General features: G+C 32.9%; 1 protein-coding gene across 3 annotated transcripts in view; it reads right to left on the reverse strand.

The window, feature by feature from the left end:
- Positions 1-7,265, reverse strand: part of LOC117118366 (piwi-like protein 1) — a 29,761-nt gene extending 22,496 nt beyond the window's left edge. Inside the window, exons 1-2 of one of the 3 annotated variants that reach the window (XM_033262942.1) lie at positions 7,128-7,187; positions 6,722-6,776 (exon numbers count right to left, since the gene is read on the reverse strand). The gene's annotated coding sequence lies outside the window, so the exon portion shown is untranslated. Of the gene's footprint in view, positions 1-6,502; positions 6,601-6,721; positions 6,777-7,127 lie in introns of those variants that run through there. The other 2 variants (XM_033262944.1, XM_033262943.1) reach the window with 2 other exon arrangements.
- Between the last annotated feature and the right edge of the window lie 359 nt (positions 7,266-7,624).

Raw genomic sequence — 7,624 nt, forward strand, 5'->3', positions numbered from 1 at the left:
ATTACCTCTTTAATATATACATTTTTTTAAATGTATGGCCTCTCAAATCAATTAAATAACACCTGTAAATCTTAGAATGCTGGACCCCCACCGGGGCTTTGGCCCTCGACCCACCGGGGGCCCTTGGCGGCCTCCCTGGCCCCAGCCAATGGTGCTCGCAAGTGCCCTTTCAGTATCAAAAAGAACCCCCTTACCAAAATCCTGGCTACGGGCTTGAATATACTTAAGAATCACCAGTATATTATAGCAATATTCCAATGTCATTCCGCTACTGTCATTCCGCCACTATAATTATATTCATAAATGATATTATATATTTGATTAAGTTAAATAATTAAACAACTAAATTTCTCAGAATGTTTTTAAGTATAGATAGGCAAATTCTAGACTAAAAATATAATGTTATTGTGTTTTGGTAATTACAGTATAAACAATCCAATATTTTTATTAATTTTCATAATTTTTATAATTGTGTTTGAGACTTGATATTAAAGTAAAATAAATTTGTTTCAAATACCAAGTGAATTGCTTCAGCATTGTTTTCATAAAAAGTGAAAGATTTTACATTTAGTCAAGAAGGTTTTTCATAAATATTAATTTCAAATGCACTTTTACCAATGGTCATTCTGCTACTGTGATTCCGCTACCAGACATGGTCTTATATTTTTATAAATATCTCCAAAACTATAAACATTTTTAAAAATCAATGTTTTGCATTCAATACTACACTAAATTATGATTAACTGAGATGTATTCAATCTTTAAATCACTTTCATAAATCAGAGGGTTTTAGTAAAATGTGAAGTGGTAAAAATAGAGGGTATTTTTTTGTGTCTTTCCGCTACCATACATATTTTTTGATATTGTATCAAAATTGTGATAGGCTTAAAAAAAAAACTAGGGTGGAAATTATAGATGGATTCCATAGTTAGGTAAACATGATAATTATTCCAAGAATTAGAATGGAGTATAAATATGACATTAGATTAAAGTTAAAAAGTTCAGCAAAATAGTGATTCCGCTACCATGAATTTGCCCAATTATAATTTTACCTGTGAGAGGCTTGTTACCATAGCAACGATATTTTAATTTTTCAAGCCATTTTTCGTCATTCTATGAAAACAGATGTCTGATAAATTGGATCTCAGAGATACAGAGTACAGTTACATATATTTCCCCTCGTTTCACGGAAAAGTGACCCCTCATAGGGGTGTCCTAAATGTGGGATTCTACTCAGAACTGTAATACTTAGTAATGTCATCGATAAAAATAGACAGAGTTCCATTTACTGAAGTGATTCATGTCATTTATCAATAGCCAAACAAGGACCGATTCCTAGCTCAAACTTTTGGCGTAGGCCCAAGCCCTGCTAAAGCTTCTGCCAACATAGATGATCGACCTGGGTGGTGGCAGTGCTTGCAGTTGAAAATGTATTGATTAGATCATATGGCACACTCAGAAATTGTCCACGTCCCCTTAATAGAGGTTTGCAGTAGTGTTAAAATATATATTTCTCCTCGTTTCAAGGAAAAGTGACCACTTCATAGCGGTGTCCCAAATGTGGGATTCTACTCAGAACTGTAATACTTAGTACTGTCATCGATAAAAATAGACAGATTTCCACTCAGTAAGAGTCATGTCATCTATATAGCCAAACGATTCCTAGCTCAAACTTTTGGCATAGGCCCAAGCCCTGGTAAAGCTTAGTCACTTGGCGGCAGCCCCGATAGATGATCGACCTGGGCGGTGGCAGTGCTTGCAGTGAAAGAAATCTAGGTTAATTGTAATCAGCTTTCCTGACACGGATGAGGCGAGCTTTTACTAATGCGTGTACATGAAGTTTACATATACTTTCATTACCTAGAGTAGGCCCCTAGTTTAATGATTAAATCTCAATGAATATATAACTAAGTATTAGTATAGTAAAAAGTAAAACATTAACATATGGAATATTTATCATACATACAGACCTCCATAGTTCCCTGAAAATCGCGGGTTTCCCCGATTTTTCATGCCCCCCTGGGCTTGAAATTAACTTTTTTTCTTGGTAGTACTGCCAAAATTATCTGGCACCCCCAAAAAAATTTGGTAGCACAAGTAATTTTTTTAGAGCACATATTTCCCCATCCTTTTTGCATCCCCTAAGATAATAAGCGCTGCGCAATATTTTATTCTTCATATTTCCTAACAAACCCCCACCCACCCACACCTTCACTCTCCCCATGGATTATTATGCAAGGAAGAAGACATGAAAGAAAAAGAGAAGAGATTTTTAAAAATTGAAAAAAAAAAAAAAAACAGAAAAAAAACAAGGAAAATAATAAACAAGAAATAACAAAAGGAAGGAAAAAAAAAAAAAGAAGTAAAATGGTGGAAAGAAAATGACAATGAAAAAACAAAAAGAAAGGTAAGTATCAGAAATAAAATAAGAAAAAGGATGAAACAATATTAAAAAGAAAATAGATATTAAAGGGATAGTAAAGAAAAAAGGTGCAAGGTAAGAAAAACAACCTAACTGGAAGGAAAGGGAAAGTGTTTCATGGAAAGTTTCAATTGTTAGGAATACTTCTAAGAAAATTACAAATTTCTGTTAATTATTATTAACAGATATACACAATATAAAAAAGAAAAACATGAGCAGTAATAATGTGTTAGCTAAACTGTCTAGTCAATGGACTGCCAAAATCTGCAGTTACTTAAGTGGATTGATTGATTATAAAATTATTAATTATTATTACTGAAACATTAATTATATTTTCTGTACACTTTCTTTAAATTTTTTCAGTATTTTTCTTCATTTGTGCAGGAAATTTCGAGAAAATAGGTCCGCACAATCGCATTAACACTGCGAATGCCTATACATTGGTTACAATAGCCACCGGCCAACTTTACTGCAACATTTGCGAGGAAATTGGCAGACTTATTTTTAATATGCGTGGATGGAATTTTTTCTTTATGAGATAACTCTAAATCAATTTACACATAATAATTTCAACCTAAACAGAGTTCCAGAGTTTTCACCAACATTTCGGGTGTGCTGAGATTCCAGCTCCCCACTTGTCAAAGGCCATTTACAGTAGGCTTGTTTTAAGCCCGAAAAATTGGCATCACACAGTCGGCCGGCGACACTTCTTATTTAGGTTATAATGTAGCCTAGAACATTAGGCCTGGGCCTGTACAACTTTAGCAAATTATAACAATCTATAGTTTCATTTTCTTGTTCAATGGTTGTTTTTATTGAGAATTATAATTAAAAAAAAAAAAAAAAAACTGGTACGCCTTCCACCTTCAAAACTAGAGTATTAATCGCCAGAGAACATTGTCACACTTCTGGTGTTTACAAAGGTTTCGCAGAGTAACATCCCAAACATTGCAAGTTGCCCCGAATGATGTAATATCCCAGCATTCTGATTGGTTTACAACTTGTAATGGACTCAACATACCTTACTCGCCAGCCGGTGTAGTCGGGCGCACATGTGGTTTGGGATGTTACTCCGCGAAAAATAGTTTCGTAATTGGAAGGCCTGCTACCAGTTAGTTCGATGTTGTTACGTTTTTTGTTGTTGTTGTCAAAACAAGAAACATTCCTTGTAGAATTATATATTTTTTATATCTTATAGATTAAATTAACCAATTAATTCAATTGTTGCACTTTATTAATTCCACGTTTAAAATTTCATCTTTAAATATTCATTTATATACAATTCAATTTTTATATTATTTCCAAACACGATTGAACAATCATTTTTCTTACTTTCTGCTGATACTTTGTTAAGAACGAAATAAATTGTTTGATAGAGGCCCATTACTAGTTGAATTCCTTGTCGCACCTTAAAAATTCAGGTCGCAAATGCGACCAAATAACCCTTAATTTCAAGCCCTGCCCCTCCCCGCTTCCACAAAATTAAAAACTTTTTCCCCAAAAATTTATAACTTTACTTGTAAAATTGAAAAGTTATCTCCAAGTGTTTATTTTAAAATGTAAACAACATTTTCTCCTAATAATCACCAGCTTATTTACAATTAACAACATCTAGCCTTACAGTGATGAACAGTCGCCAAAAAAAACACAAAAGCCTTTGTTTTTTGATGCAGCTAATAAACAGCTAGAGTAATCAGGGCTGATTTAACTTTTGTTTGGTAACTAGCCCACTGGGTTAGTTGACTAGAGATTTTACTAGCCCACAGACAAACAATTTTGTTTCATAATATTGATTAGCGACAATTAAAAATTTGAAAATATATTAGCAATTTCATGTTTCTGTAGCAATCTTTGATAGATGCTAACATGTTCAATTAAAAAAAATAATACGGAAGAGGACTCAGATGACATGAATTGATCATATGTAACAATAACATGCTGATTTCTCATATTACTAAAAATCACCGTACTGTAAAATTGGAAATCGGAAGAAAGCCACCCAACAATGGATCATACCATTGTAAGGTGGGGGTGCACAATGGGCTATTTGTCTTGATGCTGGTCTACAATAGGTTTTGGCTGTGCTTGGAGTTTTTTGTATTAGACCTATTTTATTCTTTTGTGTATTATGAATTTACTATTTTTAAAACAGGGAGATGTTGAATATGAAACGTGTAGGCTGCCGGCACCTTGACCTCTGACGATTAGTGCCTAAACAAGTTTTCACAAAAATGTGATGAAATAATGACAATATGATTATTATTGTTCATTTTCGGTTAATATTTCAGTCGCTCCAAATTTCTTTCCTATTCTTCTTTCTTCCTATGCTTTCCATATTTTCCTTTAAATTTAAATTGTTATACTAAATACATATTTACGCATAATATTTCTATGTGTATATATATATATATAAATATATATTTATAAATAAATAATATATATAAATTTATATCATTTTAAGATTTACATATTTTAACTGTAATCTAGAAACAGGTCAATGTATACTTTGTGTCTGTATTTAACATGCTTCAATCTTTTGCTTTATTTAAATATCAATTATTATCATAAACTTTAATGATTACACTATTTTATATATCTTAAATAAATTTATAAACAATTTTAAATATTTAAATATAAACTATAAAAGTAAATACCATAGATTCGATCAATAAAAATGGACATAGTAGTAATCCTTATCTATTCATTAACACAAATAACATTTTCAATCTTCTAAAAAAATTTTCCCCTATTATTCTTCATTTATTCTTTCACAATTTTATGTTTTATTCATATTTTAAATAATTTTATACTCACATATAGACATTTGTTTAGGCCTAGCCTAGACCTCGGCTATGCCTATTACTATATTATTTAAATATACAATTTTAATAGATAAGATTAATTTTACATGGACATAGTAATTCATACTTAAACAATACATTTAATTTAAATGTAAATATAATGACGTTAACGAATAAATAACAATTATTAAAACGTGTACATAGTATCACTACTACAATAATAAGATTAATATCTTTCAATCTTCTAATCAATTTTATTTATATAGCCAGAGTTAGTTTTGACCTAGGCAAACCTTTGCTAAAAAGGTACACATTCTCCATCGAAAGGCCTCTTCTATGAAGGGCATGACCTGTTTCGAAGCACGAACTCCTGTAGACCAAACCTAGTACCGTTACGATTTTTAATCGTGCGGGAAATCCACTCACGATAATTAGAGGAAGACATTAGTTTCATTGTATTAAATCGAAACATGTTTCTTGTGAACAAATAGACACAAAGCCCAAAGCATTACAGAGATATGGTGATTTTAAGAATTTTTCAATAAATAAACATAAAAAGTGAGGTCAAAGGTCACAGAGGTCAAATTAGATTTCTAGTGACTTGGATTTTGTACCCCATGCCAAAGAGAAAATTTGTATTAAATACAATAAACATGTCAAGGCCTAATATCAAACTATATTTATCAGAAATATAACATTTTCATATTTTTGCCCAAAAATGCGTTTTTAATAAAATCTTAGTAAGCATTAGTTTTCATGAAAAAAGTTGTATTAGAGCAAATATAAATGTATGCCTTCTGAACAATATAGACCTTAGCGTTGCAGAGATATGACCATTTGATATTTTTGTCCAAAAACACGATCTTAAAGAAAAATCACGGTAAGCATTGGATTTCATGCAAAAAGTTGTATTAGAGCAAATATAAATGTATGTGTTCTGAGTAACTTGGCATCAAAATAAATTCAAAAGACCAAAGCGTTACAGAGATATGGTGATTTCATGTTTTTTCAATAAAAAAGATAAAAATTGAGGTCAAAGGTCAAATCAGATTTCCAGTAACTTGGTTTTGGCACCCCCTCATCATGCCCTATCACTGTGCAAAAGGGCAAATTTGTATCCACTACTGTAACATTGCTGGACCTTAGCGACTGGACTGGCAGCATGGGTACAAGCGTAATTCTAAGTTTAGACCTAACAAATGTTTTAATTAATAATGAGCCTTCGAATTGTGCGACGACACGATGCAAGGACAAAATCACTCATGCGTGACCGTCCTACCTGGTGTCCTACATTTTCTGCATACGTATATATGGCCAAATTGCATTCCAGGATCTACTCGACGAGGTGACCGTAACGTTCTCGCATGCGCAGATGACTTTTAGTGACGTCATTACGTTCTACCGTCGTCGTGCAATCGAAAGCTCCCTAATAAAATAAGAGCCACACTCACTGTCGTCGATTATTTATTTTTTAGGTAGGCCTAGGCCTATAACTTACATTTTGGCAATCTTGCCTCTCAAATTTACTTGTGTTTTCTGTGTTGTACTTTTATCTACAGACAAAATAAATGATATGAAACAAAACACACTTATTTCCAGATTTTTTTGGAGGTTAAAATACATCACAGTCGAAACGAATGGCATGCACAGCAGACAGGTGACAAGTAAACAACAAGTGTAATATACAGGTAAGGCCATTTTGGGCCCACGACGCACACAGATAGAAGGAAGTCACTTCCAGGCCTAGCCTAGCCTGCTTTAGCTTATGATTATGTTGCTAATTCTCACTAACAGTACCGATATAAGAGCACGAATAGGCCTACTAAAGTCAACAACTACAATTGAAATTACACACACATGTTTAAACTCTTTGGTTACAATTACAAATAACTAAATTAAATCACCTGTCTCTTCCTTTTTAAAGTACAACTGCCTGCACACGCTCAGTTGATTGATCTTCCATCATCTCGCTCTCCGTGACAGCAGAGCTCGAGCTGTGGGCGCCGCGCCATCCACATGAGCATTGCGCATGCGTGCGACGGTTGGTTGCGTGTAATTCAATTTTTGGAAACTGACAAAGAGGGCGACATAAGAGCAATAAGTGCTCGGTATCATTAATTAATTTCTTTTCATAACACTTGTTTTCCAACAATTTCATATGAATACAACCTTATATTGTGAGGAGGATCATAATCTAAAAGTGCAAGAGCACGGGACAAGATCTCAAAACGAACTACTGTATATATTTTGAAAGGGAAGTTATAGTGCACATGAGGAAAAAAAGGGGCAGTAGGATGATAAATAAGTAAATAAAATAATTTAAATTTTAATATTATATAAATACAAAATAAAAATGTGTAAGATCACAGATACCTTAATTTGTATTATATTTAGATATGTA

This window comes from Anneissia japonica, unplaced genomic scaffold, assembly GCF_011630105.1.
Source record: "Anneissia japonica isolate Jap-2015-1 unplaced genomic scaffold, ASM1163010v1 scaffold695_len1296351_cov181, whole genome shotgun sequence".
Taxonomy (NCBI): domain Eukaryota; kingdom Metazoa; phylum Echinodermata; class Crinoidea; order Comatulida; family Comatulidae; genus Anneissia; species Anneissia japonica.